Source organism: Panthera leo, chromosome A1, assembly GCF_018350215.1.
Source record: "Panthera leo isolate Ple1 chromosome A1, P.leo_Ple1_pat1.1, whole genome shotgun sequence".
In the NCBI taxonomy this organism is placed as follows: Eukaryota; Metazoa; Chordata; class Mammalia; order Carnivora; family Felidae; genus Panthera; species Panthera leo.
In genome coordinates this window covers 135,139,124-135,151,982 of record NC_056679.1, presented here as the reverse complement: position 1 = coordinate 135,151,982, position 12,859 = coordinate 135,139,124, and the positions used below count along the sequence as shown (strand labels likewise).

The following is a 12,859-nucleotide window of genomic DNA, read 5'->3' as shown; positions in this document are numbered from 1 at the left end:
AGAACTCATCGTGGTGCAATATGATAGTGGTGCATAAGATTTTTGACCTAGCTCACTCAGACAGGATTAAAAAAATGCCTCAGCACACCTACTCTAACAGTTTTACTCTGTGGTGATTATAGAACTCAGAGAAACACAGATTCTGAATAGAACCATATTTTTCTTAATAAGAATATGTTTAGATATATATGAGTTTAGATATGATGTTTATTATTCAACAATTCCCTCTAAACTTATTTGATCATTATGTAGCTTATTGGGAGATCTTTTATGGCCAGCCGCCAGGCTGAAGATCTATGCTTAAAATCACTGGGTTACAAAGAAATGGTTATTATGTGGAGATAGAGGGGAAAAGATTTAGACAAAAGTCTTGAAGAAGTAGAATTGAAAAGACATGGTGATTAGTTGATTGGGATTTGAAGAAGGAGGAGTAAAAGTTGATACCTAGGTTTCTGGCTTTGATAATTATGTGTGGCCAACAGAGATAGGAATTCAGTATATTTGCTGCTGAAGTGAGCACAGGGAGAGGAATTCAGGAGGAAAATCAGACTGAAGGAAATGAGAGCTTATGGATTCTGCTTCATACATAAGTTTGAAATTATTCTGCATTATCCAAGTGAAAATAGGTAGTCAATAAAGGACTAAGGCATAGGGGGGATATTTGGGCTGGGTATGGTAAAATGACACAAATTCTCATACTATGTGAGTGATGCAGCCTCTCTGGGCAGCATTCTGAAATGTCTAAGGATGTTTTTGGCTTACACAATGACTGGAGGCGGTACTGCTGGCGTGACTTAGTGGGGACCAAGGATGCTAAGTGTCCTGTGGTAAAAAGGAAAGTTGCACACAATGAATTGGCCCAGCCAAAATTCCAGTAATATCCCCATTGGAAAATACTGATACACTGGAAGGCAGAAGGTATAAAGTGAGCAGAGAAGAGGCTATAGTTAAGACAGAGAAGGAGGAACCAGCAACAGAAAGCAAGAAGATTGGGGGAGAATTGGCAAAGAGTGGTGGAAGCCAATGGAAGGAGAGAGTTTCAAGAAGATTAAACAGAGTCAAAGACAAATGAGAGGTTAAGAGTCCAAGCATAGCAATCCCAGAAATGTAAAACTGATTGTCCCAGGGTAAGTTCTTCCCAAGGAGAACTGAAGAGGGCAAAGGTGAAAAAGTTATTGGGGTGCTTTAAGCTATTTATACTCATTTCCAATAATTATCATGTATTTTTTATCAGAAACACAGAGAACACTTTACAAGGTGGAATTAGCATTTGTGGTTCTGCCTAGATAATACTGACAAATGATTGTGTTCTTCTAACAATTAGTATACTGCTTGGAACAGAGTTTTTAATTGACCTTAATAATGCTACTTTGTATTTTTAATGGTAATATTTTATAAGAGATTGTCTTACCTTAGTTATTGCGGCTCAGTTCCATAATTCCCACCTCATTTTACAGATGGAGAAAGAGAATCAGAAAGAGAATCGCCTCACCTGTGAAGATGTGCATATAATATAAGAAATTGAAGGTATTCATTTCTTACCTATGAGATTTCAGATGCTCCCTCCCCTTGGTTGCCCCTTGTTTTGCTTAGATGAAAAAGCTAAATTTGCTAAGGCATTGTGATCTTATATGATATGGACAGAGTTCTGTATGGAATTTCTTAATTTTGTTTACCTCTTCCTTTTCCCCCTCCTTTGTTCTTTTGTTACTTTATTCTTTAACTTCTTCCTTTACTCTTCCTACTACTTACAGTCAGAAAGCATTGAAACCAGTTTATGAAACGTCTAAAACAGCATATATAAAAAGCAGAGATGAAAGAAGAAAATTAAACAAGGGAGGGGTCATTAAATAGAAAGAAGATGTGTTGTTCTGGAGCAGCAGATATAAGGAACTGGGGGGAGGTAAAGTTGACACTGAAGGTGTTCCTAGTAATCAAGATAGGGGCAGAATTTTTTTGTCCACGTGGATTTTTGATAACCTAGTAATTGTGAACACAACTGGCACCTGGGTATGTTCTTAGCACAAGAATCAGGACAGGAAGCCACAATCTCCTGGTAGTTAAATACTACATCCTGCCCTGGACCACACAGAGCTGACAAAACCATCAAATCTAAATCCCTGCCTAAGGGAAAAGAAAAGCTCACAAGCTTGAGTGACACCACCCAATGAGCAAATAAAGGGGACCAGGGTGGGTGGGATGAGTCGGGATGGAATGTGCCCAGGAAAGCTGGAGCTCTCTAGTGTCAAGGAAAGCCAGGAGGAGCATGGAGTATGTGGACTGCAAGAATTCCAAGTTGTTCTTGGCAGCCGTAAGTGTCAAGAAGTCCCATGACAAGCCTGGGTTAAAGACACGAGGGATCATCTAGAATGCAGTCCTCTTTGGGACAGAATGGAATTTTTAGCAGGCTATGCAGGCTGGGGTGTGTGAAGATTAAGGAGGTGTGGCTTAAAGTGGGGGCGGGGGGAAGAATCTAACACATTAGTCAAATAACATTCAGCTTTGGAGCAGAGGCCTTCTATCAAGAAGTCTTTACTGTCAGCAAGCTGTTGCATCAGAAGACAAAATAGCATGAGTTGCAGAATTCTGGGGTATGTGGAATGCATGTTGCCAGAGTGAATGGTATGTGACAAATATGTGTTTGGGGCTGTGGCATACCATGAAGGGCACTGCATCCTTGCTAGTTTGTGGTATGCCACAGGGCCATGAGCAGGTGGATGAGAGCCATACTTGCCTGTGTCCCTTGTCTGAAGCTTGCTGCATACCATATGCCCTCAATCATTTTTGGATGGGAAGCAACTTTTTGGTTGTCCTCTTTCATCACGGAAACTGTAAATTGACAGAAGATGTTGGTTTATGTGGATGAGGCACTGTCACTTGACTCTTAAGACAAGAACCAAAGGTTGATTAATAGGCAGCACAGCTGTTGCCTGTGACATGCTTCCCACCCCGTATGGGCTCTCCTTCTCGGCATGCAAATGATTTGGGTCTGACTTAGTAGGAAGGGAATACAGAGCTCTCTCTTAAGGTTTGTAGAACCTGGAGCTACAGAAGCCTACTCATTTGAAAAGGAATAATGTGGCTAAATGTGTGGACTCTGAAGTTGGTTGCTTGGGTTTAAATCCCTTTGCAATTTCAGGCTCCAGATCCGATCCTTCGCTTGAAGAATGGAGAGAAGAATAGAACTGCCTTTGTAGAGTGGCTATGGTATTTCAGGAGCTAATAGATGGAAGATGTGTTTGGAAACTCCCTAGCCCACATCAAATAACCCATAAATGATAACTAGCATTGCTATACTTATGATCACAATGCTCACGCTGAGGAAAAGCCTGGCCCAAATAATAAAGCTCTTAGTGCTAAGGCTGCATCCAGCTCTGTGTGGGCTCCCCTGTCAGCAGGTGCCTGTTCCAGCCTTGTTCACTTCAGGCCTGCCCTCTCTGCCCATCCCACAGTTCTGTGTTACTCCTAGCAAAATAGGAATGGAGACAGTTGTCCCTTGGGCCTGGAAAGAGTGAATGGCTAGTGCTGGCATAGGTCCCTGGGGCCAGAGGCCCAGCTTTTCTGTCCAAGGTGCTGAGTCATGAGCTGTGGTTACAGTCCCGGCTGCACCACTGCACTTGGCATGGCATCTGGGGAGGATTAGGAGATTATGATCAGAACAAGACACAAAGGAATTGCAGCTGATGTTGATAAGCGATTTGGAAGATTCTCAGAGGAAGGAAAAACACGAAGGCAGTCTGGAGAATCAAAGTGAGCGTGGGCAGAGAGAGCTCAATAGCAGGCAGGGGCATAAACCATCCAACTCAAACACGACAAGGGCTTCCCTTTCTGGTTTTGCTTTTTTGGGTGCTTCAAGGAAACTGTTGAAAGGACTTTGATTTTGACATTAGTCAAATAAAAACATTTAAAATGTAGAGCAAAGTCACTCATACATTGCTGGTGGGCACCAGAATCGACTTCCTTTAGATATGTCTTGTGAGAAATGGCTTCATGTTCCACCCTTTTATGATTGAATTTCACAGATTCTTTCAATGTCTTAACGAAAGGTATTGTGGTAGGGCTTTCAGAGACCAGGAGAAGTGAGTGGGTGTGTAGATATATTTGACTGAGAGGACTTTTCCAGAGTTCTTCTAATCACATTCCCTCTGTCAAAATTAGTGCTTTTCTTGGCAAGGACTCAAGCTTTCTAGGAGATGAAAGGTCAGGTTAGAGCAAAATCCACTGTCCCTTAAGCCTGAGTGGAGGAGACAGATGGCAGAAAGCTCTACCGTTGGCTATATTCTGTTATCTGCAAACAGCCCATGGGTGATTATTCTTGGTTCTCACTGCTTGTGACCCCCAGGAGCTGTTCTGTTGGTGGTGTTTCTGCTAATAATGAGGAGGGGGGGCCAAAAAAAGAGAAGGGCCATTATCTAATTCATGGACTTGTCCTTTGAAGCTCACAGGTCCCAGAAATCCAGTCTTTCCTCATAATACCTTATCCCTTACCCATCTCCCTATTCAGGCTTTCCTATTTGGGGACCAACTGAGATTTGTCTTGCCCTATAAAAGGGAGAAAGACTCCCCAGAACTCTCCCTTGCAAAGCAGGAGAACTCGGATAGGTCAAATGTGAAACTGTGGTCAAAAGGCAAGGTGGGGCCAGCATGTAGAGTGGGTCCAAAGTTCTACTATTCAGAAAACTTTGCTTTCTTCTTGTATTTTATCACTGGTAGGAAGACTTCTCATATTTCTTATTGACTCAAGATGTACTTGATATGGTTGCTTGGCCCCAAAGCCTGTCTGCCCCGACAACTGCAGAAGATCCAGAGATACACAGCCATCCATCAAATCTGACAGGACTGCCTCCTACAGCAGCTGTATTGTTTATGAAATGAATCACTTTCATAGCAAATCCAAAAGCAAACTTGTGCTGGATTTGACAGACGCATCCCCCTTCATTCTTCTCATTCCCTCCCTTCACATGCTTGCCCAGCTTCTGAGAAGCAGTCTAAGTTTGCTAAGGTGGAAATGAGGAACACAAAGCAGGGTTCTTTTTCTCAAACAAAGTCATCATATCTAATTTCTAGGTTTAGAGTAGTTCAGCATGTGTGTGTCTTCTCTTCACTCAGCACCAGTCTGTGGGGAGGAAAAATGAGCGGGCAACAATGGTGGCTGTTTTATGTGTACCCTGAGTTATAAGATCCTATTATTCTGTTATTCTATTCAGTGGCCACATAGAAGGGAATCTAAAATTCTTTCTGTAGCATCCATGTCTCAATAGCGATTGAACTCCCCACCCTTTAGGACCAGTAACAGCAAAATGAAATATAGGGTATTTGTTGGCTGTGTGACTGTAAGAAGGAACAAATGACAAAGATTAATTTGAGAAGTGGCCAAGGTATTGGGTGACAAAGTCACTCAATCTGGTTCAGCCTCATACGTAAAAAACAACAACAACAAAAAACACAAAAAAAGAATAAAAGAAAAAAAAACAGGCTTAGGGATAGAATTTGAGAGATTCCAAAGAATTCATTCCTTAGCTCCTTTTTTTCTAGTAAAACTATTTTTGGAGTGGAGTCACCACACTTGATCATCCATCTTGACACCATGTGACTAGTGGGTTGACAAGGTTATTAGATACTGAGGTCTCAATAATCTGAGCAAACTTAGTATGTGAGACATGGACACTGGAAGGATAAGGGGAAACCAAAGCACAGGAAAGGCCTAGGTGATGGCATTTAAGAGAATAGTTATTGGGCACCTGTTGTTTGCCAGCCACTGTGTTAAGCTTCAGGCTGCAACACTGAACAAGACATAGTCCCTACGTTCAATGGAGGTAGTCTGGTGAGAGACATAGACATCTACACAGACAATTACATAAAATACAATAAACACAATGAATAGAAGTGCTATTTGATGCTATTGAAGGATATTGCAAAGCCACCCTGAGAAAATAAAACCTATCACTTAAGGAAACTGTGCAGTTCCTCAAGACTTCTAAAGAATTCAGACATGAACTATTCCTGGTGAAAAAGGCAGGGGACAGAAGATGCCACTCAGGAATCAGCGAAGTTTCTAAGAGAAAAACACATGTGAATAAAAGATAAACAGGAATACTTATTGAGTGCCTAAGTATTTAAACTTTTGGCTGGGAAGAAATCATAAATGAAACTGAAACTTGGGAACCTGGGGGAAGGAGAAAGAACCACATTAAGTCCTACCTTAACTGATGCAGCCAACTATGGAAAACAGTATGGAGGTTCCTCAAAACATTAAAACTAGAAATACCATATGATCCAGTAATTCCACTACTGGGTATTTATACAAAGGAAATGAAAACAGTAATTTGAAAAGATATATACATCCCTATGTTTACTGCAGCAGTATTTACCATGTGTAAATCAATAGAGAAGTGGATAAAGAAGATGTGACACACACACACACACACACACACACACACACATACACACATACACACATACACACACTGGAATATTTTTCAGCCATAAAAAAGGATGAGATCTTGCCATGGGTTGAGAGGCTTTTATGCTAAGTGACATGTCAGACAGAGAAAGACAAATATTGTATGATCTCACTCACATGTGGAATCTAAAACACAAAGCAAATGAATAAACAATTAACAGAAATAAACAAGAAGCAGAATCACAACTATAAATACAGAGAACAAACTGATGGTTGCCAGAGAGGAGGGGGTGTGGAGATGGACAAAATGGGTTAAAAGGGAGAGGGATATATAGGCCTCCAGTTATGGAATGAGTGAGTCATGGGGATAAAAGGTACAGCGTAGGGAATATAGTCATTAGTAGTGTAATAGTGTTATATGGTGAGAGATGCTACCATTGTGAAAGCACAGTGTAACATACAGAGCTGTCAAATCACTGTTAAACACTTAAACCTGATGTAACATTGTGTCAATTATACTCAACACATATAAATTATATATATATATGTGTGTATATATATATAATGTTATATATATATTATATATTCATATGTAAAGGGCACTAACAAAAGAGGAAATATGAGTAGCTCATAAACATATGGAAAGATACTCAATATCACTCACTCTACAAATGCAAATTGAAATAGATGGAAGCAGGAGGGAGGCTGCGTTAGAGGTCTGCTGGATTCTGGCCTTGTGAAGGGGACGGAGAGAAGAAATGCTGATTCAGCAAGCAGAGGCCTATGTAGCTCTAAGAGACCTTAGCTGATTACTCACTGGATAATGGCCTACGTTCTAATTTCACAGTTATCCTGGAAATAATCATGTGAGTTTAGAGCAGGGAATGGAAACCTCATAACTCCTTTGGAAAAATCAGTTTTCCTTTGCTTCTTGTCATGGTCATGGGAGTAATCATGAGAGAAAAGGGGTAATGTTTTTTGACTATGACAGGTGACCCAGGGTGTTCCTTAATCAAGGTGTTTCTGTGATACAGTGAAGGGTCTTGAAGGTTTGAATGTTCGAATTTGGAGAAGGTTATGTCCTTAGAATATGCTACCAAACCTGGCTTTCCAAACCCCACAAAAAGTGACCATATCCAGTATTTTTGTTTCATTCTGATTTTAGGCTTTCAAGCAGCTAGCTATAGTTGCAATGACTTCCACTGTCCCTGTTATCCCTCCAAATCCGTATATTGAAGTCCTACTCCCCAGGACCTCAGAATGTGACCTTATTTGGAGATATGGTCTTTATAGAGGTAATCAAGTTAAAATGAGTTCTTTAAAGAGGGCCCTAATCCAGTGACTGGTGTCCTTACAAAAAGGGGGAAATTTGGAGACAGACATAACAGGGAGAATGCCATGTGAACTTGAAGACAGGTATCTACAAGTCAAGGAGGGAGGCCTGGAACACGTCTTTCTTTCACAGCCCACAGTAGGAACCAACTCTTCTTATACCTTCATTTTGGCCTTCTGGCCTGGAGGCCAAAAGGGAACTGTGAGACAATAAATTTCTGTTGTTTAAGCTACCTAGCATCTGTTACTTTGTTATGTCAGCCCTAGAAGACTAATTCGATCTCCATATTCAATCATATTCTTCCATATTGCTGCATCTAGAGTACAATAATTTTTTTAATTTGAAATGAAAACAATTATATTCTATGAAACTGTTTTCAGACACGAAAGACACAGAGAAATGAGGAGGAGGAAGAGGATCACTTGGAAATGTAACAAGTGCTTGTGGTATGAGCATCCCTCTGTATGCCAGGCACCATCTTGTATGCCAGAGATATGATAACTACAGACCTTCCCGGAGCCTATAGTCTAGCAGGAACCAACTTGAACCTAGACAATTATGAGACAAGGGTGTGCATAGCCCGTTGAGGGAGCAGATCCTACTCTTAGGATCCAGAAGGACTTCTCTGACTTGGAAGTGACATCTGACCTAAAACCTGAATAATAGATAAGGATTCGCTAGTGGAAGGGGTGGAAGATAAATGAAAGACAGTGAGGGCAATGAGAGCAGTGTTTCTAGGCAGAGGCAAAAGCCTCTGTGCTTCATGTATAAACAGGGAAGAAAGCTTGTCTTCCATTTTGGAGCTGAGGGAATGGCCCCAGAGTCATGAGGGAATAGAGCAAAGCAGGCAGAGATGTGTGTGTGGGGTGGGGAAGTTCTCAGCTGCAGTCCCTAAGTGGGCAGCATGCAGGTGTGGAGGTGACCTTGACTTGGGTGGGTCACCTCGACTGCTAAATGCAGGAGGAATAATATTGGCTGCCTTAAGCGGCCCCTCAGGCATGGTATGCAATCTTCCTGACCCATTGGCCTAGTGTTCTCACAACACTTTCACAGCCTGATTTAGAAGCTTCTGAAAATCTTTTTTCAGAGCTTGACTTTGTGAGAGGACCAACCAACAAAGAAAACCCCACTTAGCTGATGGGAGAATTGTTGGGGCTTGTCCTCTGATGGGAGAGGCCACTCCCTCCTCTTCCAATCCCTCCCAAGAACCTTAAAGCTGAAAGGGCCTTTTATGTTTCTGATAAATGGTTTGGCAAACATTTGAGTCTTGGAATTATATCCTACCTGACTTGCCTTCCACTAATCCCCTAGTCCCTACCCCCTGCCCCCATCAAAATATGTTGTGTCTCCTGGCAACACAGCCTGAATGTCTCAGGAAAGTTAATGTTCTCAAGGTGCCTTCTGGATCTTCATCCTGGCTTTGCCATGTATCAGTCCTGTCACTGAAAAATGTCATTCTCATCCCTGAATCCCAGTTTCTGAGATAATAAACCAGTTGGGTGAGAAAGGCTGCTAGTAGGATCCCTCCCAACATGAATGTTAGGATTCTATTATTCTTCTACATCCAAAGGCAATTTAATTCATCCCCAGTCAACCTAACCATGGCCTCGTCATTGTCAGAAGTCAGAGAAAGCAGCCTTTTGGCAGTGTTGGGCAGTCCTAAGGCTCCTGTGTTGTCTTTAGTAAGTGTAGTGAAGAGTGGGTAAACATGAACCAGCAGAAACCCCATTTCCCCCTCAGCTCTCTCACCTGCCATCACCAATGGTGTCAACCTTCCCCCTCCAGCTCCCTCCCACTCCTCTTGCACCCACAAATTCATCCCAAAACTTTTGCCTGGGGGCGGGGGAATTCAAGACTTATTTCTTTAATGGTCAGAATTGTGCTAGGTCAAGACTTTTAACTGTGTATTTAATTAGTCATCTGTATGCATGTAACTTAAAGGTGTTCAGCTGTGCCTTTTTTATAGGATTAATAAAGCGGGTTGTAAATCACCTATGCAGCCTATAAAAGTATTTATAGCAGCTTTTCTCTCCCTTTGCCATTACAGAAGCTCTGTTTGAACTAGCTGAGGTTTGCATGGGGATAGTTCTACCCAGTTCTAGGAGGAAAGCGTTAACAGTCCCTTCCTGGCAAACCACAACTCCATCATTAGGCAATGCGAAATGTGCTGAAATGTTAAGCTCCAGCAAGGACGTTCCAAGGCGTTATTGCCAACAGCAAGCCTTCTGTGTTAATGAAAATCAAAATACAAAAAGCCAGTCAACTGCAAGCACAAAACTTAAGCCGAACTTGAGAAATATGACCAGAGCTGGAATGCCATGGCTTCTTGACTTCTATAAACCTTAACAGGATTTGGCAAGCCCTTCTCCAAGCTCATACATTTGCACTGGCCAAACACCTTTTGGAACCACCTCAGCCAATTCCACAGTATCAATGAGTCTGTAAAGGAACAAACCACCTTTTGTCTGATAGACATGCAGAGCTTTTGTGGGTAAAATAAACAGTTACCAGAACTGCTTCTTTGTTGTCAGGAGGAGGTTCATTTCTCACATCCTTCTCTCCAGCCTACCAAAAAAAGTTCCCAGGTCTTAAAAGAGAATTAGACCCATGTCATGTCCCCAGCGTGATTCCTCTTCAGGTCTTGCCTGGCTGCAAGGGGCCAGTTCAGCTGCCAGTTGACAAGAAGTTGATCGCAGATATACCTTGATTATCATCCCAGGGCTAACCCTGGAAAGAGCAGCTACAGTTTGATCTTGCAGACACATGTTCTGAAACCTCACAATTCATATTACTTCCTTAGATGAATCTTGATTGTCTAGTGATCAGCACCCTTTCAAAAGGAAAAAAAAACCAAGATTGTTAAAGAGATCACAGGACCCTATGAACAATAATCTGACTTTGGGTTTGGACACTGATGGCAAAAGACAGAGTGTATTCTCCTCAGGACTGGGGGCTTCCATAAATAGGTAGTGGTTTACGTATTGCCCTGGCCACCAGAGGGTAGAACGTTTGATCACTTTGATGGTTCCTAGGGCTAATCAATCTAGGGAGGGGGGCAGCTGGGCTTTTGCTTGCAATCCTGGGGTATAACTTCTGTGTTTGTATTCATTCAGGAATAGTGTCAGAGAGCATGTGTACTAAGGGAGAGGAGTGGCAGTGGGTTCTTCTTCCTGAAAACTGGCTCTATGAGTTGGAGCTATGGGAATTTGGTTCACTATTGTGAGATTTGTCCAACCTTGGAGTTTGGCTTGAGGTCCGTCCCTTCTTCTAGTTTGTTAGTTTTTCTTTCTCCCTCCCTCCCATCCCTTTTCCCCATTTCTTTCCTTCCTGCTTTTCCTTCTGTTTGGAAAAGAACTTTGAGGAAAATATGGGTGGTTGCCCTAGTATGTAATTTAAGAATACAAGATTCAGGACTGATTCTTATTGAGATATATCTTTTACAAAGAAAATGCGTGGGAGATAACTAGCATTCTCTTTGATTATGCCTAGGTTAGTATGAATTTGTTTTTTGTTAATGGATCATTTTGCATTTCCAGAAAAGACATAAAGACATTCTCTCTCTCTCTCTCTCTCTTTTTTTTTTTTTTTTGCAGTTAGAGAACTGTTCCTTCTCTCTCTCCCTCCCTTTGTGTGTGTGTATGTGTGTTAATAAGGATTAGAAAACATTTGAAATTGAGATTGAGAGTTTATCTTTACAATTTTCATTCATTGCGTTTACTTTGGTTGCGACTGACTTAACTTTATGGAGGTGAAGTTTACATATAATGAAATTCAGTCATTTTAAGTGTACCATTTGGTGATTTTTTGGGGGTAGATTTATTAAGTGATGTAACAGCACAATAATCATTTTAAAACATCATCCCTCCTATAAGATTTCTCATATCCATTTACAATTTATCCTGTTTCTCACCCTAGCCTCAAGCATCCATTAATCTACTTTCCATTTCTGTAGATTTGCCTTTTCTGGACATGTTGCATACATGGAATTATTCAATATGTAATCTGTTTGTTTCTGGCTTCTTTAACTCAACATGTATTTGAAATTCATTCATGTTGTTGCATTTTCAATATTTCACTTGTTTTTATTGCTGAGAACATTCCATTTTTGTATAAACCACCTTTCATTTATCTATTCATCCATTTATGGACATTTGGGTTCTGTTCACTTTTAGGCAATTATGAATAATGTTGCTATGAACATTTGAGTGCACATCTTTGCATAGACATATGTTGTCCTTTCTCTTGGTTAGATATGTAGGTCTGGAATTGCTGGGTCCTATGGTAAATTTATGATTAAGTTTTAAGAAACTATCAAACATTTTTCCAAAGCACCTGTACCATTTTACATTCCCACCAGCACTGTGTGAGGGTTTCTATTTCTCTGCATCCTGGACAATGTATTCTGTTACCTGTCTTTGACAGCCATTCTGGTGGGTATAATATGATATCTGTGTGTGATTTTGATTTGCATTTCTCTAGTGACTAATGATGTGGACAATCTTTTTGTGTGCTTATTAGGCATTCGATATCTTTTTTGGTAAGATGTTTATTTATATCTTTGGTCCATTTTTAATTGAGTTGTTCATCTTTTTATTATTGGGTTGTAAGAAGTTTTTTTCTTTTTTTTTTTTGTATATTCTGGATACAAGTCCTTTGTCAGTTATGTAATTTGCAAAAATATTTTCTCCCATCCTGTGGCTTAGTTTCATTTTCTTAATGTCTTTGAGGCACAAAAGTTTTGAATTTTGATAAAATCCAATTTATCAATTTTTTTTCTTTTTATCGTGTTCTTTCTCGGTGTTGTATCTAGGAAGTCTTTGCTAACTGAAGTTACCGAAGATTTTCTCCTGTTTTCTTCTAAATGTTTTATATTTCAACCTTTGCATTTAGGTCTCTGATCCATCTTAAGCTAACTTTTGTGAATAATGTGAGGTCTGAGTTCACCTTTTGCATATAGATATCCAATTTTCCTAACACCTTGTGTTAAAAAGACTATTCTTTCCCCATTGAATTTCCTTGACACCATTGTCAAAAATCAATTGATTGTAAATGTAAGGATTATTTTCTCTGAATTCAGTTGTATCTTTATACGTATCCTTACACCAGTGGTTAGGTTAAAGAGA

At 40.6% G+C, this 12,859-nt stretch overlaps 1 long non-coding RNA gene across 2 annotated transcripts in view; it reads left to right on the top strand.

Annotated features, from left to right (window-relative positions):
• LOC122221016 overlaps positions 1-12,859 on the top strand; it is a 39,114-nt gene that overhangs the window by 5,632 nt on the left and 20,623 nt on the right. Inside the window, exons 2-3 of one of the 2 annotated variants that reach the window (XR_006203068.1) lie at positions 1,458-1,527; positions 1,755-1,836. This is a non-coding gene — a long non-coding RNA (uncharacterized LOC122221016). Of the gene's footprint in view, positions 1-1,457; positions 1,528-1,754; positions 1,837-12,859 lie in introns of those variants that run through there. The other variant, XR_006203067.1, reaches the window with a different exon arrangement.